The sequence below is a fragment of the Scyliorhinus torazame genome, chromosome 3 (genome assembly GCF_047496885.1).
Source record: "Scyliorhinus torazame isolate Kashiwa2021f chromosome 3, sScyTor2.1, whole genome shotgun sequence".
Taxonomy (NCBI): domain Eukaryota; kingdom Metazoa; phylum Chordata; class Chondrichthyes; order Carcharhiniformes; family Scyliorhinidae; genus Scyliorhinus; species Scyliorhinus torazame.
The window spans coordinates 248502158-248529257 of record NC_092709.1 but is presented as its reverse complement, the minus strand read 5'-3'; the positions used below and the strand labels follow the sequence as shown (position 1 = coordinate 248529257).

Below are 27100 nucleotides of genomic sequence, written 5' to 3'. Positions count from 1 at the left end.
TGCAATGAGAAGCCTCTCGCTGTGTTAACAGTTGAAATATACTGCTGTAATATTAACTGCTGGAAATAGCTGGAAGCCTCATTCATAGGTAAGTTAGGAGCCAATGACATTTATAGGATCACAATGCAGTTTTCCAATGTAAATATACTGCGCCTATGCTGCTCAAGCCCTGATCTCTCACATTGACAGACAATTAGCCAAACCAAGTTAAACAGATAATGCCGGTGAAGTGTTGGGTGCTCTGAGATACAGACGAACCAATATGGTTGCGAGTGGTACAACGCAGTTTTATTCTGTTAAACTATTTATACAACAAACTTGGTACTCAGCACGTGGTGACTGTGTGAGTGTCTGACTTTGAGGTCCTTGCCCTGTGCCGTCTCCTAATGGACTGCCCAGGAAGTGTCGTGTTTCTTGTTTTGTACTGTGTATGCTCTTGTCTGTGATTGGCTGTCGTGTTATGTGTGCTAATTGGTCCGTTGCTCTGTCTATCATTATGTATGTGTGTATGTGCTGTGATGTTCTCTTGAATATCATGACAGCCGGCAGTTCAGAAAAGGCCAAAATTCAGGACTGGAGCAGCTGAGTGAGCTCATAACTCCTGCTGTGCCCCCACCAAAAATCCTCCCAGCGGCTGCCCAACTTTCCACCTCACCCTACCCTCACAGTCCTGGCCCTAACCTGTAACGGGCTCTCTGCCAGTTCAGAACCATGGTTTGGCTACTGGACTTCCGGTTTGCTATGGCCCTTCGCACCACCAATCAGCAAGGTCGCCCATCAGTTTTGGAAATACACAAGCAGCTTTTCAGTCTTGTGCAAATGAGAGTTACCCATACAAATGCTTGGTAACTTCACGTGTAGCTAGTCCTTCAGCAAGAATGCATTTAACTTAAATGATATTAAAGCTCAAACAACTACATTGCAAAAGCAGTTTGTAAATGGGCAATCATCAGAAATGGACCAAGTTTCATATCCTAGGAACAAATGAGACTTTTAACTGTTGAAAAAAAAAACTGGGAGCTGAAATGAAATAAATCAAACAGAGATACAGAAATTATGAAGTGATTTTATGAATATGTTAACCAAGAGGTGGCTGATACAATCAGACTATACAATTGTATGTGTTTGTCCAGATTTTACTGAGAGTCTTGACCATTGAACTCCTGTGGCCAAACTGTAAATAGCACTTACAAGTAAACCAGTTCCATTGTGTCTGGGTTGGCATCCACATCTCTTGAAAATGCTCATTCCAAAACTGCTTCAGGTGGTATAAGTTATTCACCAATTTGATGATTCTGATAAACTCAGAATATTCGCCATTGAAACACCTTTATATGTTAATGGAATATTCACAAACAGGATGTGGAATTGAAGCAAGATTTAAGATGTTACAATCGAAAGAGGGGGGTTTGCATCAATCATTGTCACAGGTATGATTTTGTATTACGAGAATCTTGCAGTTAGGGACAGTGGCTACAACTTGCAATGATAACAGCAGCTGGGAGCATACTTCCTTGAGTGATCATCAGGGTGAGTCCTGTTTGAGTGTTGAGGATAGTAAAAGGAAATGGCTTCTCTGGGTATTGATTGAAACAGAAGGGAGCAGGGTAGTGACTTTTACAAATTAAAAGTAATACGACAAGTGGTTCAAAGAATACTGAGTTATGAACCTTGACCAATTTACCGAAGCTGGATGGGTTCAGGTTAGTCTCTGGAATTAAAGTGAAAGAGGAAGATGGGGGTTCATCTGCCTACACAGGCAGGTGCTCCGATCCCTTGGACTGCTAACAACATAAGCTGAGAAAGAAAATAACCCCCACCATTTCCTGGCTCAGACATTGATCCTTGGTCGGCTGGACAATTCACTTCTTGAAGAGAATTTCCAAACACTTAACTAGAATTGTTCTGGCGGAATAACTGATACAAACGAATCAATCAGAACTTCAACAAACATTTGAGTCGATGTTAATCTTGATGTTCTAATTTTGGAGCTGTTGAGAAAAGCATATGATGAAATGAAGGTAGATAATACAGTAGACATCATGGATCCATGATGCATCTTCTAAGTTTATTAGATAGGGGGAGACAGTTACGTAGTGGTAATGCCACAGGGTTAGTAATCCACAGATCCAAGTTCATGCAAGGATTCAAATTGCACCAACGTGAAATTTAAGTTCAATTGAGATTCAAAAAGAATCTGCAAATGAAAACTAGTCATCAGTGATGGAGACCATGAAACTATCATTGATTATAGTTAAAAACTGATTCCCTAAAGTTGCTGAGGGAATGAAATCATCCTTACCTGGTCTGGCTTGCATGTCACTCCAAACCCACAGCAATGTGATTGACACTAACTGTCCGCTGCAATAGCTACCAAGCCACTCAGGGCAATTAGAAATGGGCAAAAGTTCTGTGCTGGCCAATGATGCCCACATCCCATGAAATAAATATGACTGATCACACTTATGAAAATATACTTTGATATGCATTGTTTATCAATATCCTAAGTAGGGTTTTACAGTTTATAAATTAAAACTTTCATTACTGTCCAACCTGAACAGTACAGGAAACCATCAATTCCAACATTACCTCGTGAGGAATAAGTCAAGTGTTGATACCACTGAGCAGACATTTGAATGAAATACTAAGTAATGTGGTAAGGCAGATTTGGCACACAAGTTAAATCATCATGAACCACCAGCAATAGAGGGGTTAAATGTTGATATCCCACATCCTCGTTGCTAGTTGTTTAGTAAAAGTTCCGTGATTATGAGATTTTTTTGGCCACTAATCTGATGGTGCTCCTGGACTGAAGGTGGTATCTCACGAGTTACTGGACATCTTCATTTAGTAAGCAGACCTGAGTTTGTTGATTCTCTGATTAATGCTGTTTCCCTCCTGAGTCATAGTGACAAGATGCAGGCAAGTACAGGGAGCCAGACTGTCGGTGTAGGTTGCAGAATGATTTAGCTGCACGTCCTCAAGGTTTGTATGTACACTTCCTGCTCATGCTGCTACGCATTATTCTGCTACTGAGTAAACAAGGGCCAAGGTGGCTGTCCGCAGGGTGTGAGCATCTGCTCCCCAGCTGGTCCCAGCTAAATTGTGGATTAAATTGATTGAATTGAGCCTAGTCTTTATTTTGGCTCCAGTTTTCTTCAGATGTTGACTGTTTGATAAACTACAAGCCAGAACCACTCCACGATAATTTGGGGAGTTGCGTGTTCAGTTGTACAGAAGAGAGCACACAAGGACTTCTTTGCATGACGGTTGTTCAAATAAAATACAGAAACAAGTGTTTTATGAGGATTCGGACAAGGCTGTAACAGTTCATAATAGCTCTCAAGCCTTCCCCGAGCATATGTTGTTTGGTCATGAGTTCTCACGTAGATGGCTATCGCAGGGTCATCTGCATATCTGCACTTTATTGACTGAGTTGGCAGGATGAATATGAAGAAGCGATGGTGCCAAGACTGAGCCACACGAAAGAGGGAGATGTCAGCCTTCACGTGGTTCGCGCCGATTAAGTGCAACAACGTGACGACTGACATTATCAAAATGACCAAAATCCCATTGATGGGAACCGAATTAGGAACACAGCTCCATTTTATGCATGACCCTGACAGCTAACAGACGGAGAACATTTTGATTGCCCAAACTAGTTTATACCACCAATTCAACACACATCTTCCCTAAACCTCCAACAAAGGAGTGGGGGTTATGTGAGCAGACAGGAAAATGAAGTTGAGACCACAATCAGATTAGGTATGATCTTATTAAATGGCTCAAAGTGCCTAATGACCTACTGATGCTCCTAAGTCCTATGTTCCTGCATCAAACCGTCTGCTCGAAGAGGGCTTTTGGTGTCCCGTGCATCATAATTTTTCTGCTCAGCACAGACAGCTGCGAGAATTCAAGAACCGATTGTGGAAGAGATCGCTCTTACCCCAGCCACCTTCCTGTGCAGGGTAAAACATGGAGGGGTGGAGGATTAGCGCACTTCAAAAGCTTCATGGCAGCTGCCAGCAAAGAGGGAACTGATCTCCATAATGGGCTGTTAGTGGCGTTGAATTTAAGCAATGGGACTGTGTGAAGAAGCCTGCAGCATGATATGGGTGCAGTCAGAGAAGGCCTGGATGGTGGGGGACTCTGCAAGCGGTGTAAACCCGAGAGCTCTATCCTGCTGCTTCAGGTTTTCTGTGGGGAATGTGATGGAATTGCTTGCTTTAAGAAATATGACCTCAGTCACCTGCTTAATGGAAGCATGAACTGAAGACTGACTGGTGTTTGATATTCCCTGTGACAGTCTGAAAGGAGCCTAAGGCAAAGGAGTTCAGGGTTGCAGTGACCTTGACTGCTACAGGCAGTCCTGTGCTAGATATAACAGTTAGTTGTCGATCATGCCAGAAAGACTCCATTAGGAAAAAAGTGCCATGTCAGTTGTCCCCCTGACATTTCAGAATGTTCTGCAATCATTACACCACTCTGCGTCCATTTAAGGGGGAAAAAAATGTTTTGTCTTGAGTTCAGAGCCTTGATGGGGTTGCTTTAGGATTTGCCTGTTACCCTAAGAATGCTATCTCTGCTGTTTTTCATTTTAAAAAAACATTCTTGTTTACTTGCAGATCTATGCACATCTCGGTATTCTACTTGAGGTTGTACTGCTGCTCCCCATGAGACCTCAGTTAATTAATTATGTAACATTACATCACATATCAGCAGTTATGTCAGTAACTCTACAAAGACCACTATCTAATCCAAGCTGAATATCTCCCAAAGCCTTTCAGCATTTTACCAGGTAGCAGCTAAGAATCCTGTTGGCTGACCTTGAACCACCCATGTCTTATAGATGCTCGCAGGAACAAGCAATGTGAACCAAGCTAAAAATGATGTTGGCGGTTGCAGTGACATCATCTGATGATGATTTGCATATCTTCATTGTGGCCGCACTGGGGAGTTCTGGGCACCTAAACTGAAGTCTGCCTGAAAACTGGACAATCAAGTGTCCCATATGATTTATTTTTCTTTTACTGTCCTGTTTTTATATGTAAATGGTTTGATTTGAAGATGGACATTGTCCCCACAGACTCCTTGAGATAATACTGGCAATTGTCAGTTTTAAGAAGACTATGTTACAGTGCATAGTGAGTGATATTTGTGCTCTAGTACAGCACAGCTTAGCTATTGACAGTCTCCTAGAGATAGACACAAATCTAAAATCTCCCTCCCCCCACCTGGTGGAAACCAGGTGGAATGATGGACTTGTCCACTGCAGTCTTGCGTTGATCTGACTGGCAGCAATTCAAGTTGTGGGTGGTAATGACTTACCTGAAGTGATTGAGGGCTGGAAGAAATTTATGTAAATTTAACTTTTCCATTGTTAAAGATGTTTCTTATGGGCTAGGGAGAACAGGCGCACTCCAAAAAGAAGCCTTATCACATCTGGTTGCTGATCATGAGTTGGGGGACACATTCAGATGATGGTATTGTGCGATTTACAAAACAAACATTTAAAAACATTTTTCTGTGAAGACAATTGGAACAAAAGAGCTTAATTCTCAGATTCCACAAATCTGCTTGTACATTGGTTATTTGGTTGTTTGCTGCATTTTTTATTAAAATGTAATGAACTACATGCAGTGGTGGATAGCCCCGTATCTAAGGAAGAATGTGCTGGCCTTGGAGAGGGTCCAGAGGAGGTTCACATGAATGATCCCTGGAATGAAGAGCTTGTCATATGAGGAGCGGTTGAGGACTCTGGGTCTGTCCTCGATGCAGTATAGAAGGATGAGGGGGGATCTTATTGAAACTTACAGGATACTACGAGACTTGGATAGAGTGGACATGGAGAGGATGTTTCCACTTGTAGGAAAAACTATAACCAGAGGGCACAGTTTCAGACTAAAGGGCCGATCCTTTTAAACAGAGATGAGGAGGAATTTATTCAGCCAGAAGGTGGTGAATCTGTGGAACTCTTTACCGCAGAAGGCTGTGGAGGTCAAATCACTGAGTGTCTTTAAGACAGAGATAAATAGGTTCTTGTCTAATAGTTGGATCAGGGATTATGGGGATGAGAAAAATATCAGCCCGGATTGAATGGCGGAGCATACTCGATGGGCCGAGTGGCCTAATTCTGCTCCGATGTCTTATGGTCTTATGGATTTACTTATCTGCTGATAAGTTAAGATGCAGACCACATGCAAATTAAATTCTACAGCGATATTTATGTGATTTTCCTTTTTCTTGTATTTATCGTTTCCAGGAATTCCAACCAACTGCTTGCAAATAGTAAATTTGAGTTGAAGTCATTGGAAAAGTCATGCGGGAGGTAATATAACAATTTTAGTTTATGGTTTCTCAAAATTATCTTGCTACTCCTCGAGGCTTACATTCTGCAGAGGTACGTACAGAATATGCATTATTTCCATTTCTACAGGAACTGAATTGTTTTGGGGGTCTGGCATAAACACTTGCACTGTTACAAATTTCAATTAATTTCACATACTTGACAATTGCAATTTTTTCAATCAAGCAAAGTATTTCCTATTTATTATCGCAATTAAGAATATCCATTTTGACTGCGTTTTGAAGGAGAGGTTTACTCTTACATTTATTAAGGTTCAGTAATATGTCAAAAGTTGGCAAACAGATGTAACAGGCAATATATTCGCAACCAAATAGGAAGCATTTAGATTAGGCTTCATTTTGTGAATAATTCAGGATATTTGTGTGAGTTATTGCATTATGAGTACCACTGGAATCTCGAATGTTGAGGTGAAATTTTGATTGATTGGATTGCGTGGACAGGTCAGGGGAGTCAGTGGATGCCCAGTTCATCTTAATAGACATGCCTCATTTAAATGGCGCCATTGGGCGGCTTGCGCCAATTGGGCACAGAGGCAGTTCGCCAGGTTCATGCTGGTACAATATACTGGGCAAGCAGCAAAGACCCATCTTCTGTGTCGAATGAAGTTGGATATTCCCTAGGTGAGCCATGAAAGTAGTTTTGGGGTCCTATCTTGTTAATTAGCAGAAATACCCGAGACAGTCTTCTCAGGGGCTTGACTTTTAATAATAATAATCTTTATTATTGTCACAAATAAGCTTACATTAACACTGCAATGAAGTTACTGTGGAAAACCCCTAGTCGGCTCACTTCGGCGCTTGCTCGGGTACACGGAGGGAGAATTCAGAATGTCCAATTCACCTAACAAGCACGTCTTTTGGGATTTTGTGGGAGGAAACCGGAGGAAACCCACGCAGATACGGGGAGAACGTGCAGACTGCACAGACAGTGACCCAAACCGGGTATTGAACCTGGGACCTTGGCACTGTGACGCAACAGTGCCAACCACTGTGCTACTGTGCTGCTGTTTGAATAGCTGTTGAATGGAAAAAGGGAGGCAAGTGGACCACTTTGGTTTTAACTTACATAAAGTTGCTATGGGTGAAATCCCTCTACAGGGTGTATGGTAAATGTGCATTGGGGTCATTCCTGCTGCAATGGTTCAAAAAAGCAAATGCAAACTTTTATAAAATCATTGTTCTATTCACATTTTTACCCTGGTTCACCTTTAGATAAATTATAAATATTGCATTGTAATGACAGCTATCCACCAAATGGATATTTCGGGCTCGATTCAGCGATCCCGTTGCACCAACGCACATGCGGACGCAATGGTGAATCGCTTTTGAGCCCCAAAGTGGGCTCTGCGCAGGGCGTGAAACCGTGCAGGAGTCACCGGATTCGCTCCACCTGGCACAATCTGGATCCTGCCCAATATTTAAATGAGCCTTATGGAGCCTTTTAATACACAAACGTGGACCAGGCGTAACAACACCTGGTGAGGGGACGGTTTCCCAGCTCATTGGAAACCCACTGGTGGTCGGGGACAGGGCAGGGTGGAACCTTGGCACTCCCACTATCACCTGGGCACTTTGGCACTGACAGATGTCAGGGGCACTGCCAGGGTGCAGGATCCCTCTAAGTGCAGCCTCAGCAGAGAAAATCTCCCCAAGGCCGCAAAAAACGGCAAAGTGCCATTAGATATCGAGGCGTTTCTCGGCTCGGCAGCCACTGAGATACACCCTGCGAAACACGCCGTTCAGTGGATTTTAACTTGATCTACCTAGATCTGTGATTCATCATTAAACAACTAATGAGGTCAGCTTTTGTAGAAGAAAATCCATGTATTGTATCTATTGTTCATCTTCCTCTTACCACTGAGAATTGAACTCAAAGATTAAAGATCTTTGTAATATGTTTTTGACAAAGCTTTTCTTTTCTTGCCCAGGGAGAGGAGCCAGTAAAGCTGTGTGCTGTGCTGCATTTGTGTCACGATATTATTGAAAGGTTAATATTATGGAGTCACTTCAGGGCGGAACTTTGCGCACTGGCAGTACTTTTGTTATATTGTCGATGCGATGGCCATAATTTTCATCGATTAACATTAATAGGAATGGACACTTTAAACATAAGAAATGTGCCTGTCATTTCCTGGGAGGCTGCTGCTGCCATGAGTGACTTCCATAAAATGGGTTCTTTGAAATAAATGGTATAGAATCACAGACTGCTCCAGCAAAGGAAAACGCCATTTGGTCCTGCCTGTGTTGGCTCTTTGATAGAGTTATTCGATCCCGCTCTTTACCAGAGAACTCTAAGGGTGTGATCTAAGTGGCAAAAAAAAATCAAAGTCCATGCTGGGTGGGATTAGTGGGGAACCGGGAACTACCCCACTATCATACGGCACTCTGTTTCAGACACCGGCGGAGACCATCCCCCCCCACCCCCCACCCCCGCCCCCCGGCTGGGGTCCCCAGTCAGCGCCATTTCCTTGTCGGAGTTCCTCAGTGCAGGATGAGATCGGGTGGCACCCAGGTGACACAGCTAGGGTGCTAGGCTGGAAGTGTCATGGTGCCCAGGTGGCATTAGCAGTGCCAGAGTGCCAGCCTGTCCAGAGGTTAACCACCCGGAGGCCTCCGATCGCCTAGGAGACCCCCAGTGCCGGTATGCCCGATCCCCATTTGTGAGGCTCAGTACTAACTGGCACTCAGCTGGGGTTTCCTCAGCGAGGCCGATAGATGCCAGATGGCGTCCCATCCGCATCAGCATGGCTATGTGGGTTTTTATACTCACTTAACTGTGCGAGACTGGGTCTTACCCATTGTCGGCAGGACCCGAATCGCAATGTTTTGCGAGACCCGGTTAGATCTCGCGAGGCTTAACGACCGTCATGAATCCCGAGAGAGGCCTCCCCTGGAATCTACTGGCCACGTCCCACCCCAATTCTGGCCGGTAGTTTGAGGGTGATTTAGAGGGTGATTTAGAGATGTGGATCAGAAATTGGCTAGCTGAAAGAAGACAGAGGGTGGTGGTTGATGGGAAATGTTCAGAATGGAGTACAGTCACAAGTGGAGTACCACAAGGATCTGTTCTGGGGCCGTTGCTGTTTGTCATTTTTATCAATGACCTCGAGGAAGGCGCAGAAGGGTGGGTGAGTAAATTTGCAGATGATACTAAAGTCGGTGGTGTTGTCGATAGTGTGGAAGGATGTAGCAGGTTACAGAGGGATATAGATAAGCTGCAGAGCTGGGCTGAGAGGTGGCAAATGGAGTTTAATGTAGAGAAGTGTGAGGTGATTCACTTTGGAAGGAATAACAGGAATGCGGAATATTTGGCTAATGGTAAAGTTCTTGAAAGTGTGGCTGAGCAGAGGGATCTAGGTGTCCATGTACATAGATCCCTGAAAGTTGCCACCCAGGTTGTTAGGGTTGTGAAGAAGGCCTATGGAGTGTTGGCCTTTATTGGTAGAGGGATTGAGTTCCGGAGTCGGGAGGTCATGTTGCAGCTGTACAGAACTCTGGTCCGGCCGCATTTGGAGTATTGCGTACAGTTCTGGTCACCGCATTATAGGAAGGACGTGGAGGCTTTGGAGCGGGTGCAGAGGAGATTTACCAGGATGTTGCCTGGTATGGAGGGAAAATCTTATGAGGAAAGGCTGATGGACTTGAGGTTGTTTTCGTTGGAGAGAAGAAGGTTAAGAGGAGACTTAATAGAGGCATACAAAATGATCAGGGGGTTGGATAGGGTGGACAGTGAGAGCCTTCTCCCGCGGATGGATATGGCTGGCACGAGGGGACATAACTTTAAACTGAGGGGTAATAGATATAGGACAGAGGTCAGAGGTAGGTTCTTTACGCAAAGAGTAGTGAGGCCGTGGAATGCCCTACCTGCTACAGTAGTGAACTCGCCAACATTGAGGGCATTTAAAAGTTTATTGGATAAACATATGGATGATAATGGCATAGTGTAGGTTAGATGGCTTTTGTTTCGGTGCAACATCGTGGGCCGAAGGGCCTGTACTGCGCTGTATTGTTCTATGTTCTATGTTCTATGTTTGCGCTCTAAGTGATTTCCCTTCAAGTATTTATCCAATTCTCTTTTGAGATTGCTACTCTGTTTCCAGCATCCTTTCAATTAACATGCTGTGTAAAAAAATGATTTCCTCATTGTCTCTGGTTCATTTACCAATCACCTTAAATCTATATCTTCTGATTGCATACCCTTCTGCCACTGCACCCGGTTTCTCCTTATTTCTTACATCAAAATCGATCATTCTTTTGAACATTTTTGGCACATTTCCTCCATCTTCTCTGCTATAAGGAGAAAAACAGATTCTCTAATCTTTCCAGATAACTCTTATATACTTTTCCCTGGCCTCATTCAATTAAATATCTCATGTACCCTTCCTGAAGTATGGTGCCCAGAATTCAGCATAATGATCCACTTGAGGCCTAACCAGAGTTTTATAAAAGTCTGCATAGCTTTTTATTCTACTGAGGGCAGCACGGTAGCACAGTGGTTAGCACAATTGCTTCACAGCTCCAGGGTCCCAGGTTCGATTCCGGATTGGGTCACTGTCTGTGCGGTGTCTGCACATCCTCCCCGTGTGTGCGTGGGTTTCCTCCGGGTGCTCCGGTTTCCTCCCATAGTCCAAAGATGTGCAGGTTAGGTGGATTGGCCATGCTAAAAAAACAAATTGCCCTTAGTGTCCAAAATTGCCCTTACGTGCTGGGTGAGGTTACTGGGTTATGGGGATAGGGTGGAGGTGTGGACCTTGGGTAGGGTGCTCTTTCCAAGAGCCGGTGCAGACTCGATGGGCCAAATGGCCTCCTTCTGCACTGTAAACTCTATGATTCTATGATGACTATTAATGACACCAAGGTTCCCATATCCCCTTTTGCAGCCTTGACAATTTGTCCTCACAAAATCACAGAATTTACAGTGCAGAGGGAGGCTATTCGGCCATCGAGTCTGCACCGCCCTTGGAAAGAGGACACTACCTAAGCCCACACTTCCGCCCTATCCCCTTAACCCCACCTTACCTTTTTATGGGACACTAAGGGCAATTTAGCATAGCCAATCCACCTACCCCTGCACATCTTTGGACTGTGGGAGGAAACTGGAGCACCCGGAGGAAACCCATGCTGACACAAGGAGAACGTGCAGACTCTGCACAGACAGTGACCCAAGCCGGGAATCGAACCTGGGACCCTGACGCTGTGAAGCCATTGTGCTAACCACTATGCTACTGTGCTGTCCTGTCGCCTTCCAAGATTTGTGTACATATACCTTCAGTCCTCTCTGTTCCTGAACCCACTTTTAAAATTGTGTAATTTCATTCATATTTCAGCTCCTCATTCCTTCTCCCAAAATATATATTTTCACACTTCTCGATGATAGATTTCGCCTGCCATTTTAACAGCCTATTCATGCCCTCTGGAAGTCTGTTACTGTCCTTCTCATCTGAACATTATGAAACAATTCAAGAAGGATTTACATCAGTAGGTTGTACTTTCTTATGATGTAGCAGGTACTCCCATATTGGCTTGTCAGAGTGTACTTGCGCGCAGTAGACTTACTGGATTAGTAATTTAGAGGGCTGGACTAATAATCCAGAGAAAGTGAGTTTAAATTCTACCGTGCCTTTTCTTAGTTGGCCGAAAGAGCACTCAACTCTTAGGGATGACCAATATAAATGACTAAATCCTCGGAGTAAATTAAAAGAATTAAACACTTCCCATATAATGTATGGACAGAATTTTATGTTTCCCCCGCTGACGAACCCTGGGCCTGTAAAATTCCCTTGGTGGCCTTCCCACCGCTTTACTCAATCAGTTTGCAATTCTACAAGGAGAAAATGAGGCCTAGGGTGGCCCATCTGGCCTCACCCCAATTGAGGCTCTTAAGTGACCAATTAGTGGTAATTCAAAAAACAATTCCTGCCTGACCAGAATTTTGAGGCTGGTGCACGGTCACGGAGGTCAGCGATTTAGGGGGTGGGGGGGGGGGGGGACTCTCAGCAAGAGGCCAGGGCCTATCGAGAGCAAATTCTCCTATCTCAATCTCAGTGAGAAATAGTGTGATATTTCCATTTCATTAAGGTGGTGCTCACTCTACCACTGCTGTATGCAGTGGAATCCAGTTTTCCTGCATTGGAATTTACCCTGAGTTACACAATGTTAACTTTTATTAATTGTCATTTGTTTCTATTTACTCAATTATATGGTTATTGACTGTCTGTTACTTTCATCCTTGGATTTAGCTTCTTCTTTGTTCATTCTGACTTGTTATATTAAGGCCACATTGATTCTGCTTAACCTGAACAAATGTGTGCGTATTCAATTCAATAAAACTAAAAATATAAAAAACATTGGATTCAAACCAGCCAACAGCAGCCAAAAAGGTAATGCGCCTTAACATGAGTGACAACCTATGATTTGTAACACTTTCAATCCAACTTTCACAAATCTTCAAATATATTGCTAATAAATTATAATAAATGAAATAATAAAAATTGGTAAATTGGCTTAAATCAAAAGCTTTGATATTTTAGGTAGAAGTGGATTCTTTCGTAAAACTTCTTGAGGAGTACCAACTGTTCGGATCTGAAGGTATAACAAATTGTAACGTCATTATTTGAATAAAATGGCCTGAACAAATATTCCCCCTGCTGTAAAACACCAGCACTAAAGAGCTGGTCAGAACAAAGGATGGCTGATGTTTGGGCACGCGTCACAAATCCATTTACAGCTAAGTGTGTCACAGTCTATGGCCGGGATCTTGCAGCCCCCTCGCTGCCACGTCAACTTTTCGGGTGGCGGAGATGGCTCGCATTGGCCACCAGAAGAATTTTCCAGTCAAGCTGAAGTCAATTGCCTTGCTCACCTGGCCCACTGTTGGGGAACCTGTGGCCGGTGGGAAGGTCCAGAAAATCCCAGGTTATGCTGCCTCACGTTTTACTGCTGACTAAACCAACAAGCCACCTGATGGAATTGGAGAAGTGCAGAAGAGCTTTACTTGGGGTCACTATGGTGTGACATCAGGGATCAGGGAAGAGTGGATAGCTTAAGGTCGATGTAGATTTTCAGTAGAAATTGTTGACGTGGACATGAGGTATGGACACACATAGATGGACAGCATAAAATGTGGATGGTTGGCATATGTGTAGCTCTTTGATGCAAAATCTATTCTCCATTTTAAACTCCTCAACATTTGACAGAGTTCATTCAAAGCTTTCATGCTTTTGAGTATCAAATAGTTTCAACGCCCACGCGTTCAAAATTGATCTTACTTAATTCCCAATCTTGTGCTCGAATGAGGTGTCATATTTACAAAGATTGCAGGCCAGGTATCTGGCAACAGCTGTCAATACTGGGACATGGAACCAGCTCTCTATAGTCTTGTGTAAGAGGATTCTTTGGGGGGTATCTTCAATATTCCACTTTTTTTTTCAGTTCCACAGACTGTAGGCATCCTTCGGTACCTTCGCTAAGCACCAAGTCCTCATGTGAAAATCTAGAAAGAGAGTGCAGTCAAGGCCAAATCCAAGACTGTTCCTGTGGGAAGTTCACACCTGCATTTTCAGCAATTAGAAAGCATGGAGAGAATGTGCAGAGTTTTAAAAAGAAGAAACTGGAAAGTTCAAATGGGTATTCCTGGACTGTTTTTTGAATGTTTGAGTGGAGAATCAGGCCCAAGTACATTCAAATTGCAGCTGAAAACAAAAAAATAATTTTCCATTGGGGCTGTAAGCTTCAATGTTAAAGTTAAAATTAGTCAAGGTCAAAAAGCCGCTGTTACGACAAGGGCATTGGCCTCAGGCTAATTGGTTATCAGTCGTGCCTCAGAAATGTCATGAATGATTGCTCTGGGAATGTATTATCTTCAGAAAACTCTGTTTACAACATGACACATATGGTTCGAGAATATTGGGATACCTGGTGCTGGATTCTCTGTTTGGGTTGATGCCAATGGAGAATCCATGGACTTTTACGACAGAAACACTGGCGACAAGAAGATAAAAAACAATAAGCCGCTAAAAGATGCGAAAAGCAGCGTCCAAGAAAGGAGGAAACGCGGGTTCGCCGCCGAAGGAGAAGACGAGCGAAAGCAAAGGTGTTGACAGGATGGCGGAAGCCGAACTGCTAGGCGGGACCACACTACTTACAGTGGAGAAGATGACCGAAGTGATAGTGGTGGAGCTGGAAAAACGTTTGGTGAGGCACATGGAGGTCCTGAGGAAAGAGATGGCGGTTGTGTTGAGGTCATTGTTGGAGGAGGCAATCGGCCCGATGAGGGTGGAGGTGGCAAAGGCATTGGCCGAGGTGAGAGAGCAGGGCGAGAAGGTGAAGGAGGTGGAGGAAGCCGTGACACGACACAGCGACCAGGTCACCTCGATGGGGGATGAGCTGCTGAGGGTGGTGGAGGTTAACAGAGGGCTCCGAGCAAAGCTGGAAGACTTGGAAAACCGCTCAAGGCGGCACAATTTGAGAATTGTGGGCTTGCCCGAAGGGACAGAGGGCCCAAGGCCAAAGTAATACTTCGCTAAGAAGTTGGCGGAGCTGATGGGGGAGGGTGAGAACCCCACCCTGTACGAGCTAGACCGAGCTCATCGGTCATTAAGGCCGAAGCCCAAAGTGAATGAGCCGCCAAGGGCAGTAATTATCTGCTTCCATAAGTTTTGCATGAAGGAGAAAGTATTAAGCTGGGCGAAGCAGAAGCGTGAGGTGCTGTGGGATGGTACTGCGGTTCGGATCTACCAGGACTTTTGGGGCAGCACGGTAGCATTGAGGATAGCACAATTGCTTCACAGCTCCAGGGTCCCAGGTTCGATTCCGGCTTGGGTCACTGTCTGTGCGGAGTCTGCACATCCTCCCCGTGTGTGCGTGGGTTTCCTCCGGGTGCTCCGGTTTCCTCCCACAGTCCAAAGATGTGCAGGTTAGGTGGATTGGCCATGATAAATTGCCCTTAGTGTCCAAAATTGCCCTTAGTGTTGGGTGGGGATACTGTGTTATGGGGATAGGGTACGGTGCTCTTTCCAAGAGCCGGTGCAGACTCGATGGGCCGAATGGCCTCCATCTGCACTGTAAATTCTATGATAAATTCTATGACTGGACGGTGGAGTTGGCAAAAAGACGAGCGGCGTTTGGGCGAGTGAAGGCGGCTTTGTACAAGAAGGGGGTGCGATTTGGTGTGGTGTACCCGGCGAAGTTGAGAGTAACATATAAAGCCAAAGACTTTTATTTTGAGACAGCGGAGGCGGCTGAGGCGTTCGTGAGGGCAGAAGGCTTGGGACAGACGTGAAGAGCGGAACTGGAAGAAAGACTGTGGACTGTGTTTGAGCGGCTGGAAAATGTACAAATGTTACAACTTTCTTTTTACCGATTTGTATTGAAATTTGAAATTTACTTCTCTTTGCATTGTTACAGAGTTCAAGTTAATGGCGTTCTGTGTTGCGACGGTTAAATGTTATGTCAGTGAATTGTAGGGGTTGGATTGGTGGGTTTGTTTTGGTGTTTCTTTCTCTGGGACTGGGCGGAAGGGAGCGAGAGGTATTGGCGGGAGGGAGCCACCCGCGCTAGCTAACTAGAGTCAGTTCGTGAACGGGAGTGAGGTGAGAGGAGGACTGCGGACGTTGGAGCCTGGATAGCAGGCTTCAATGGGCCTATGAGGCGAGCAAGAGGGGGTGGAGGGAGGGATGTTGGGGGATGTTTTTCTAGGGGGGGTTCTTGGGAGGGGGGAAAGAGTTTGATGTTAACAATGGACAGGGGCGGGTCAGGCTTATGGGGCAGGGCCCGGTGGTATGGTGATGGTGGATAAGAAAGGTGGGGGTGGGGGGTGTGAGAGACCCCCAGTAAGGATAATCACGTGGAACGTGAGAGGGCTAGGAGGTCCGGTCAAGAGGTCAAGGGTGCTTGCACATCTTAAAAGTTTGAAAGCCGATGTAGCAATCCTGCAGGAGACTCGCTTGAGGGTGAAGGACCAGGTGAGACTTAAAAAGGGCTGGGTTAGCCAAGTGTTTCACTCCGGATTTGATGGAAGGGCTCGAGGGGTAGCGGTGCTGGTCAGCAAAAGGGTACGCTTCCAGATGGAGAAGGTGGTGGCAGATCAGGGGGGTAGATATGTGATTGTGACAGGGGCTTGGAGGGGAGATTAGTGGCGCTGTTAAATGTATACGGTCCCAATTGGGACGATGTGGGATTCGCGAGGAAGGTGTTTGGGGCTATTCCCGACTTGGATAGGCATGAGCTGATTGTGGGGGGGAGGACTGGAACCTGGTGCAGGAGCCAAGGTTGGACAGATCACGGCCGCGCTCGCTGGTCCCATCAGGGGGGCGAAGGCGCTGGCTGGGCTAATGGTGGAAATGGGAGGGGTGGACCCTTGGTGCACCCAAGGGAACGGGAGTATTCGTTTTTCTCAGCGGTCCATAAGGTATACTCGCGGATCGACTTTCTTGTGGTGGGGAAGGCTTTGCTGGCTGGAGTCAAGGGGTCGGAATACTCTGCAATTGCAGTGTCAGATCACGCTCCACATTGGGTGGATATGGTGCTAGGGAAGGGGGCAGCGCAAAGACCGGGGTGGAAACTGGATGTGGGGCTTTTGGGGAACCAAGTATTCTGTGAGAAAATTGAAAACGTAATTAAGAAATTTGTAGGTTTCAATTGTATGGGTGAGGTGTCGAAGGCAGTCGTCTGGGAGGCTCTAAAGGCGGTGGTGAGAGGTGAGGTAATTTTGTTTAGGGCTAGGGTGGATAAGGAGGAGAGGTTAGAGCGGCAGAAGGTAATAGATGAGATGTTGGAGGTAGATAGGGGGTATGCAGAGGATGGGGACCCGGCGAAGCTGGAAAAGAGGAAGGAACTACAGGTGAGCTTTGACCGACTGTCCACCAGGAAGGCGGTGCGCCAACTGAGACGAGCAAGGGGTGCAGTTTATGAACATGGAGATATGTTAGTAGGTCAGCTCCGGAGGGAGGCAGCGGCAAGGGAAATTCTTCAGGTGAAGGATAGGGCAGGGAAGTTGGTGGTGTCCCCAGTGCTGATTAACAAGGTTTTTGAGGAGTTTTATGAGAGGTTGTACAAGTCAGAGCCACTCGGAAGAGACCGTGAGATGCAGGAATTTCTCGATGGGTTGGGGTACCCAAGGCTAGGGGAGGGGCACAGGGCTACATTAGAAGGAGCAATAGTGGAGCAGGAGATAAAGGATGCGATTGGGAGGATGCAGTCGGGGAAGGTGGCAGGGCCGGATGGGTTTCCGGTGGAATATTATACAAAATTTAAGGATAGGTTGGCACCCCTGATGGTGGGGATGTTTGAGGAGGCGACGGGAAGGGGGTGTTGCCGCAAACCTTGGGGCAGGCATCGATTTCCCTGTTAGTAAAAAAAGATAAGGATCCGACGGAGTGTGGGTCGTATCGGCCCATATCACTTCTGAATGTGGACGTAAAAGTGTTGGCGAAGGTACTGGCGGGTAGGCTGGAGGAGTGCCTTCCGAAGGTAATAGGGGAGGATCAGACGGGGTTCGTGAAAGGGAGGTAGCTGTTTTCGAACATTAGGAGGGTTTTGAACGTTGTTATGGCACCGGCGGAAAGAAAGGAAACAGAGGTAGTTGTGGCATTGGACGCCGAGAAGGCGTTTGATTGGGTAGAATGGGGGTACCTGATGGCAGTGCTGGAGTGGTTTGGGATTGGACCAAGGTTTGTGAACTGGGTAAAGCTATTATATAAGGAACCGAAGGCGAGTGCCCGCACAAATAATATCAGTTCGAGATATTTCTCTCTCCACCGTGGGACGAGACAGGGATGTCCTATGTCCCCCCTGCTGTTTGCACTTGCGATTGAGCCGCTGGCCACGCATTGAGAAGTTCGGGAGCATGGAAAGGAATAGTGCGGGGGGGGGGATAGAGAATAGGGTGTCCTTATATGCCGACGACTTGCTGCTGTATGTGTCGGAGCCGAGTGCGTCGATAGGAGGAATATTGGAGCTACTGCGGGTATTTGGGTCTTTCTCGGGGTACAAGTTGAACCTGGACAAGAGTGAGTACTTTGTGGTGTCTCGGCCGGGGGTGGGGGCAGGGGTGGGGGGGCTGCCATTCCGTAGAGCAGGGACTCATTTTAGGTATCTGGGGGTGCAGGTTGCCTGGGAGTGGGGGAGGCTTCGCAGGTACAACATCAGTAGTTTGGTGGGGAGAGTGAAAGCCGATCTGGCAAGGTGGGACGGCCTTCCTCTGTCACTGACGGGTCGGGTACAGGCGGTTAAAATGAATGTGTTGCCACGATTCCTGTTTATTTTTCAATGCCTACCGATTTTCCTGCCAAAGTATTTCTTCAGGGAGATTGAGGGAAGGATTACCTCATTCATATGGGGAGGGAAGGTGGCCAGAGTGAGAAAGGTGCTGCTGCAGAGGGGAAGGCAGGCAGGGGGTTTGGGTCTCCCGATACTACTACTGGGCGGCGAATGTGGAGAAAGTGCGGAGCTGGGTAAGAGGGGTTGATGCTCAGTGGGTCAGAATGGAGGAGAGTTTGTGCAGGGGATCGGGGCTGAAGGCACTTGCAACAGCGCCGCTCCCGATAGCTCCGGGGAAATATTCAGGGAGTCCGGTAATAATAGCTTCATTGAAAATCTGGAGGCAGTTTCGCCAACACTTCGGGTTGGGTTTAGGGTCAAGGGAAATGCTGATTCGGCGGAACCACAGATTTGAGCCAGGGAGGTGGGATGGAAGTTTTCGGAAATGGTAAAAGAAGGGGATTAAGACGCTAAAAGATTTGTTTCTTCGGGGTCGGTTTGCAGGATTGAGGGAGCTGGAAGCGAAGTATGGGCTAGAGCAGGGAGAAGGGTTTAGGTACATGCAGGTTTGGGATTTTGCCAGGAAGGAGATACAGAGCTTCCCAGAGGAACCGGCCTCCACATTGCTGGAGCAGGTGTTGACGACAAGGGGACTGGAGAAGGGGGCAGTGTCAGCGGTGTACAGAGCTATTCTGGAAGAGGATAAGGCACCACTGGAAGGGATCAAAGCAAAGTGGGATGAAGAGCTGGGAGAGGTTATAGAGGAGGGAGTCTGGTGTGAGGTGCTCCGGAGAGTGAATGCCTCCACCTCATGTGCGAGGTTGGGGCTGATACAGCTGAAGGTGGTATATAGAGAGCACCTCATGAGGGCGAGGATGAGCCGATTTTTTGAAGGAGTAAAGGATGTGTGTGAGCGTTGCTGGGGGGGACCCGCGAATCACGTTCATATGTTTTGGTCCTGTCCAAAGCTAGGGGAGTACTGGAAGGAGGTTTTTAGGGTAATTTCCAAGGTGGTGCGTGTGAAACTGGACCCGGGTCACCAGGAGGCCATATTCGGGGTGTCGGACCAGCCAGGGTTGGAAACGGGAGCGGAGGCAGATATCATAGCCTTCGCCTCGTTGATCGCCCGAAGGCGGATCCTGCTGGGATGGAGAGCAGCCTCTCCACCCAGTGCCCTGGCGTGGCGGGGGGTCCTGTTGGAATACTTGACCCTTGAGAAGGTTAAGTTAGAACTGAGGGGAAGCTCGGAGGGGTTCTACAAGTCATGGGCACTATTTATTATGCACTTTCAAGAACTGGATAACATCGAAAAATTAGTTGGGGGGGTGGGTGGGGGGGGTGGGGTGGGGGGGAGGGAGGCTGTGTAGATTAAGGGTGACTATGGGTAATCCCTGATTCCTTTTTGTCATTTGTTTATGTAAACATGCGGGCTGATGTTTGGGGGTTGGTGGGCGGATGGGATCGTTGTTATTAAGGGGATTGACATATCTTGCTGATTAATGTTTATTGTTGATGGGTGTAAATGTGGGAGAAAATGTGAAAAAGGAGATTTAAAAAAATGTTTTAAAAAAGAAACACTGGCGACGCTCCTGGACCAATCCACTACCATTGAGGGGCTCGCACCGGTGCCGTGTGGAACACACTCGTTTTCACTGAAAAATTGTGCTGGCTATGCTGGGTCCGTGATCGGCACTCAGGAGGCTGACAAGCTGCAGCCGCATATACACATTACACTCCCTGCATACACTCATCCCAGCCAAAAAGATGGCACAGGTTGTGCTGGAGCATGCCCAATGCTGCTGATGGGTCGTCTGGGGCCAGACGGCACCCAGGGGGGTGCTCTGAAGGAACACATGTGACCTGTGGCACCAGGATCAAAGTGGGCTGTTAGCGGTGTGCGCAGCTGCATGGCTGCCTTGCCAGCTGCAGCAATGGTGTTCCCTGCCCGAACCCACAGCCCACCTCCTGGCCACCCCAAGCTACTCTCCCCGGCTCTGGCAGAAGCCCACCGGCCAGTGACACAACCGCCAGCACACTATGGCCATGTTGGACATCTGCCGTTCCCCCTTTCTCTCCCTTAGCAGCCACCCCACCGATTTCACGATTTCTAAAAGCACAAGTGAACCACGCCATCGGGAACTTGGCCCATCAGAGGTGGAGAATCGCAGAGGCCCTGGGGAGTATTGTGTCGGGCCCGCTAATGATATGTAAACGACGCCTCCTGTATGCGTGGAGTGAAACGCATTGACGGCGTTTTCGAGGTAACGGAGAATTGAGATTTGGCGTCAAATTGGCATCGGAAGCTATTCTCCGCCAAATCACATTTCCTGATTTCGGCGTCGGCTAATGGAGAATCCTGCCCCCAATCTATTGGGCCTCAGAGCCCATTTTCAATTCTGTGAGCAGTTACAAAATCGGAGCAAATGTTTTCCTGTAGAATATATGTGATAGTCCGAGATGGAGCTAGATAGATTCTTGATTAACAAGGGGTTGAAAGGTTATTGGAGGTCGGCAGGAATGTGGGGTTGAAGTGAAAAGGAGATCAGCCATGGTCTTACTGAATGCCATAGTAGACTCGAGGGGCCCAGTGGCCTACACCTGCTCCTAATTCGTATGATCATATGTTCATAGGGCCTCTGAAAACATTGGGTTCCTTTTTTGGCGAGGAAATTATATGAAATCAACAAGACCCGAACCAATGCTAATAAGCAAGATTTAAAAAGCTGATTGAATTAAATGACTTTGCAGATTTTAGAGGGATTTTATGAGATATGTGGTTCATTGTTTTGTGACATTCATGTTAAATGTATTATCCAGTTGTATGATTAATAAGGTGATTCGGTCAATCTGATTAACTTCCTGATCTATCTTCAGTTTTTACCCACAGAATTTATTTATAGACAACATGGGTAATTTTTTAACATATTGTAACACATTTGAATGTATTTTAATATTATTAACGGGCCCTCCCCTGCCACATGATCCCCCCCCCTCGCTAAATATTCATAAATCGCTGACGTGACGTCACGTTGGTGAGTTTGACAACAGGTTTGGCAAAATAAGATCCAGTTGAGTGGTTCCCTCCAGGCGCACAAAGGTAAGTATAGCCCTTTGGGAGGGGGTGAGATGGGGATGGGGGGCGGGGGGGGGGGGGGGGTGGAGTGACATGTCCGGTCAATGCCCTGGCACTGCCTTGCGCACAGGTTAGCACTGTGCTAACCTGACAGCGAACTCCTGTGCCAAGGGGCAATACTGGGAAAGTGCCAGGGGACAGAGGCGGGTCCTCATGGGAGCCCCATGAGGAGGGGGTATGCAGTTATGTGTGGTTGGGGAGGGTGAAGAGGGCAGTGACAGGGTGGGGGGGGGGGGGGGGGTGGGGGGTGGGTGACACTGGTGATCCTTCCACGGTGGTGGGGATCCTCCGATGAATGTCTGGGGGCAGGGGATAAGTCCCTGATGATTGTTGGGGGGAAGAGTTGTGGAACCCCCAATAACTCCATGATGTGGGTTCGGTGTCGTTCAGTTTCAGTTCTGATCGGGTGCCCTTTAAAGATGCCACCCCGATCTCTGTGGAGCTGGGTGCCGGTTCTATCAGTCCCCGCCCTGCCAGAGTAATGGTGTAAACCATGTCCATTCAGAGCCTGACACTTTGACAAAATAGGGCAAGGTCCCATCCAATATCCTTTTTCCAGTTTGGTCAATTATCAATGTGCTGCTCAGAATCCCTTCAAATTTTGGTTCCATCCAATCAGGCACCTTCTAAATGGGCACCTTTACAACCTCAGTTGGCCATTGAACTTTCTGCCAAGGTGTTTTACAGTTCTTTGTAAAGTTCACACAGGGTGAGCAGCTACAACTAAGGCAGCTGCTTCCTGTCACAACATGTGCATCGTGTTATTCCCCACTAGTCGTTTACCTTAAAATGAAGCGGGAGATGGGGGTCAAGACTTTGGACTCTACATTATAATTAAACTTGACTTTACACTCACAAAGTTCAGACAGCAAGCTAGTTATTATAAGTAGTTATTCCTTTCACCCCTCTATACATCTCAACAATGAGCTAGCCAAATTAAAGACATGCATTTTCAAATGAAGGGCAGATGAAGGTAATGGTTGGCAGGAGCAAGATTGGGTGCATTTAATGGGAGAAAAGCAATAAAATAGACTACACTGCCCTTAATTACCTTCATATATTAGTACTTAGTTTCATTTGTGTCCTCCTTCACACCCTTGCACGGAAAAATAGTGCAATAAAACTTAACCAAGCAGATGGTTAGGTCAAGAGTGGCAATAATTCATTAAGCTGATACAAAACTCTGAGGATGTGTGAGCTACTACGATACTTCTGTGCTTTGTGCTTCATATCCTCTGAGAATTTACAGAATCATTTGTTGCTTGTTGGAAGGTTTAATTTATTTGCATTTTATTTGGTGCCCCTCTCTTGTGTGTTGGAGACTGTGCAATGATCATATCTTCAGAGTGACAGTTCCTGATGGAACCCTGACCTGTCCGGCACAAAGCTGTCACTGCTCCATTTCTCATTAAAACCTCAAAATAAAACAATGGTTATAACAGGTCAATGGGCTATGGTACATAAAATCTGCACCTCTCCCTCCCTTAAAAAAGCTCCCAAAACCATATGTGTTTGGCCACATCATATGGCTCCGCCAGTAATTTTTCATTTCCTGTCTGATGTCCCGAAGGTCTGTTTTAACTTGGTTCGCCAAGGAGGAATGAGATAATGGCAGCGCTAAAATCTGAGTGCTGCAACTTACAGCTCCATTCCTGCTCTGATTCTGCTCGCCTCCATTTTCCCCACAGCAGTTACAAAGGCAGTCCAGCTGTTTGACTGAATCAGGGCGGGGGGGTGGGCTCAATTCATTATTAATTAACTCAGAGTCCTATAATTGTCCTCTCAAGGTAGAAATGGATGGAGTGTGCGCCATGCATCATTTGCACTGGGTGGTTTGCGTCCTAATCAACAGTATAGGAGCTGCTGAAGGCTGCTTGAAAAATGGCCACGGGAATGCATAATTTTTTATGTTGGTGGGGCTAGCAGGAACAGGAGTAGTGCTTCTAAGCTCACAGGAAAGATGCTGGCTCGTGCCAGGACATCCCAGGCCTCACTCTGAGATTTTCTCATCCCCCTGCAGGCTCTGACTGTTGGCTGGCTCAGCATGACAGCTGACAGACTTTCCTGTCCACACAGAACCAAAATGATGAAGTGGGATGAGCCGACGTGTCACTCAAAACATTTGTGGAAATTTGACCGCGGCTGCTGTTCGGCTTGGCCCTGCTGCCAGGAGAGTCGGCAGTGGCTACACATCACCTGTCACCCGTACCCTCTGCCCAGTGCCCTGCGCCCACTTATCCTCCCCTGGTTGTTAAAGTCATCTTTTTTCCTCTCCTTGTAAAGCACCTGGAGATTTCAGCTTGGATATTAGTTGCCGACGGGCTTCCAACGTGTAGCTCTGCTAGTGAGTTATTTGCACGCCAACCTGCAGCAGGCTTATTGCCAATTTTAATGGTCAGCTACCATTTAAGCCCCAGCATAGGACACCCTTCCAAAAATAGCTTTGACAGGCATTTGTACCGCCTGCTCAAGAGAGTGAGCTAACATTGCGGAAGGCAGAATCCAGCTACTTCCAGTAAGATACTTGGTCAATCGGGTTAGAAACACTCCCAATCTTTTGCATAGGGATGTGAAATGTATCGAATAATGTAAAATAAATGGACCCATGAGGTTTTAATGAGATAATATGTTACATTAGAATCATAAACCTGTATGATTTTGGTTATTTACATGCCATTTATTATGTATCAGTGTTCTGGGCCGAAATTCTCCGTCCATTCACGCCAACAGGATCCTCTGGTACACAGAACTCAGATCGGAGAATCCCAGCCCTGATGGCATATTTGGGATTCTTATCAGTTGATTTTCAAGGATAGGTATTATTCCACATCCGCATGGAATAAAATCAAAGATTTGCTTTTACATCACATTGCAGTGGAAATGGACTATTGTATAATTCAACAGAATCATGTCCTCAGACAGCCCTTGCCAATATCTATTATACTTATTCAATATCTTTGTACATTTTTTGGATAAGAAATGAACATCAAGGCCGGAATTTCCCAGCCCCATGGCAGTTGGTATCCCTTGCAGCAAAATTGGCGCGCCATTTAAATGTCCGTGAATTTGGTGGGACCACAATAACCCTCCTGCAGTAAAGTCCGAAAAAGTTTGGCCCAACAATTTTTTGATTTATTGCAGCGGGTTGGAATGAAGAACTCTGTTCATTATAGGTCACAATGCAGGATTCATTCAAACACTGGTTGCCATAGCGTTAAATTATGGTATCATAACAATGGGCACAATCCAACGGCCAAGCTGTGTCCGAAAAGCAGCACACCGTGGCGCAGCGTGGCCGTGAAAAGCTGGGACACCAGCTCTCGGGATCTAACTGGCACGCAATGCCTCGCAAGATCCAATGTGATCTAAATCCTGTCCATTGTGACTGGGATCACATTCAGGCAAATCTGCATATTAGAGCGAGACAGCTAGTGTCATTCTAATGTGCAGATTCCCGAGGTACTTGAGGCTTTGGGATTCACCCCCTTTGCCTTGGAAACCTTGGGTGGGGGCTGTTCGGTGCTGGTCTCCAGATGGAATGGCACTTGTGGGTGTCTCCCAGGGAATCAGAGGCCTGCAGCTGCATGTCTTTTGGCAGGGTGGTGCTCAAGCACTGTTAGTGCCACCTGGTCACCCTGGCAGTGCCATTTTGGCACCTTGGCTGTACCACCTAGTGCCAGCCTGGCACTGCCCTGGTGGCACTAGCAGGGGCACTGCCAATTTGGTGGTGCCAAGCTGGCATTTTTGCGCATGTGCGTGATTGGGCTGGGGGTACCCTATGTGGATGTTGAGGGGGTGCAAGAGGGGCCAGAGACCCTCCCAAAGTGTGTTTGGGCTGGCGGGGTTGCTTCGGGGCTTTGGAGATTGAGACGCCATTTAAAAGTGGAGCTCCCCAGTGTACAAAACAAAACCTGGCTGCAAGATCCGTGCTGCAACCCCTTATAAAATGCAAGTCCCGTTGTATAGCCATGTGTTTCTCGGCACTGCGAGCGCTGGGAAGCACACGGCTAAACCCGCTCGCTATGGGACGTTGTTCCCAATTAGTTGAATCGAGCCCTCTCTCAGTATCTCCCCATGTCTCAATGCAATTCAGATTCAGATATTATTCTAAATATGGATCTCATGGTGACACAACAGATAATGAACCTTTCCAATCCATTTTTGCACAACAGGCGTGATCACAATAATAATAAAATAGGCATGATCACAATTTCTGCACAACAGGCGTGATCACTCATTCTCTTATAGTCTCATGAAGTCTCATGACTTTTTGAAATAAATCATGCAGTAAATGTCACACAATAATGAGTACACATGGTGCATCAGACAAACATTGCTTTACTCCTTCTTAAGTCATATTCAAACAGACATCCTCATTTGTGTTCCTGCAGGGTAAGCTTGCCCACTACCGCCGCGAGCGTGTGAAAAGAGGCGGTGGGTAGGCTGACTCCTTTCGAGAAGGCAGCCCTGGAGCTCGCAGGGAGGAGCAGGACCAGTCCTGTGCTGGGAGCGAGATGGGCCTGCCACGGAAAAGTGAGGAGCCACCACACGTTCATCCAGATGACCAATCTCAAGTGAATTCAGTGCATCCCAGACCATTGACCAGGCCATGTAGTAATTCCATGTCCTATCAACCCATCAGTCTGGCCTGTCCACCAGCAGTGTCTCACCACCCACCCTCGGCACAGCCTCGGAGAGATGTCGGAGGAAGACAGCGTCAGAGTTATCACCCGTAAATCCACCATTGCAGATTACTGGCTCAATATTTGTTGAGCACCACACTGCTTCTGATGCACATCAGGTGGAGGGAGGAATGTCTGAAGAATTGGACAGTCTGAGGTCTGCTGGATCTCAGGACTTAGCTGTGTCCAACCAAGTGCCTCTGGACATGTTTATCCCTCAGCTGCTTGAGATGGAAAGGCAGAGCTGGGAATACCAGGAGAGGGTGTTAATGACATCCTGCGACTGCAAGGCCGAATGTAGAGCCCAAAAGCTTTCTGTCACAGAGATGATGCTGGAAAGGTGTGGCTCCCAGGCCAACACCGCATGGGAGTCGTCTGCAGTGGAAAACTTGGGGCAAGGCATCAGATCCATGGCGGGAGAACTCCGAAGAATGGCTTAGTCCCTGAGGTCCATGGTGGAGGGCTTCAATTGCATGGTTCAGACAATGGTGTGCCTCCAGGACTGGCAGCACCAGATAATTTTGAACCTTCTGGAGCTCACTCCAGTTGTCCCTCCATCCCTTAGAATAGCCCAGGGACCCAAAGACACTCAGAGAGAGGAGGATCCACTGGAGCACAGCCTGGGGCCTTCCATCAACAAGACAAGGCAATTTGAATCCCT

General features: G+C 46.8%; 1 protein-coding gene across 1 annotated transcript in view; it reads right to left on the bottom strand.

Moving 5' to 3' along the window:
* Positions 1-27100, bottom strand: part of fgf10a (fibroblast growth factor 10a) — a 198106-nt gene that overhangs the window by 6916 nt on the left and 164090 nt on the right. The gene's annotated exons all lie outside the window — the stretch shown is intronic.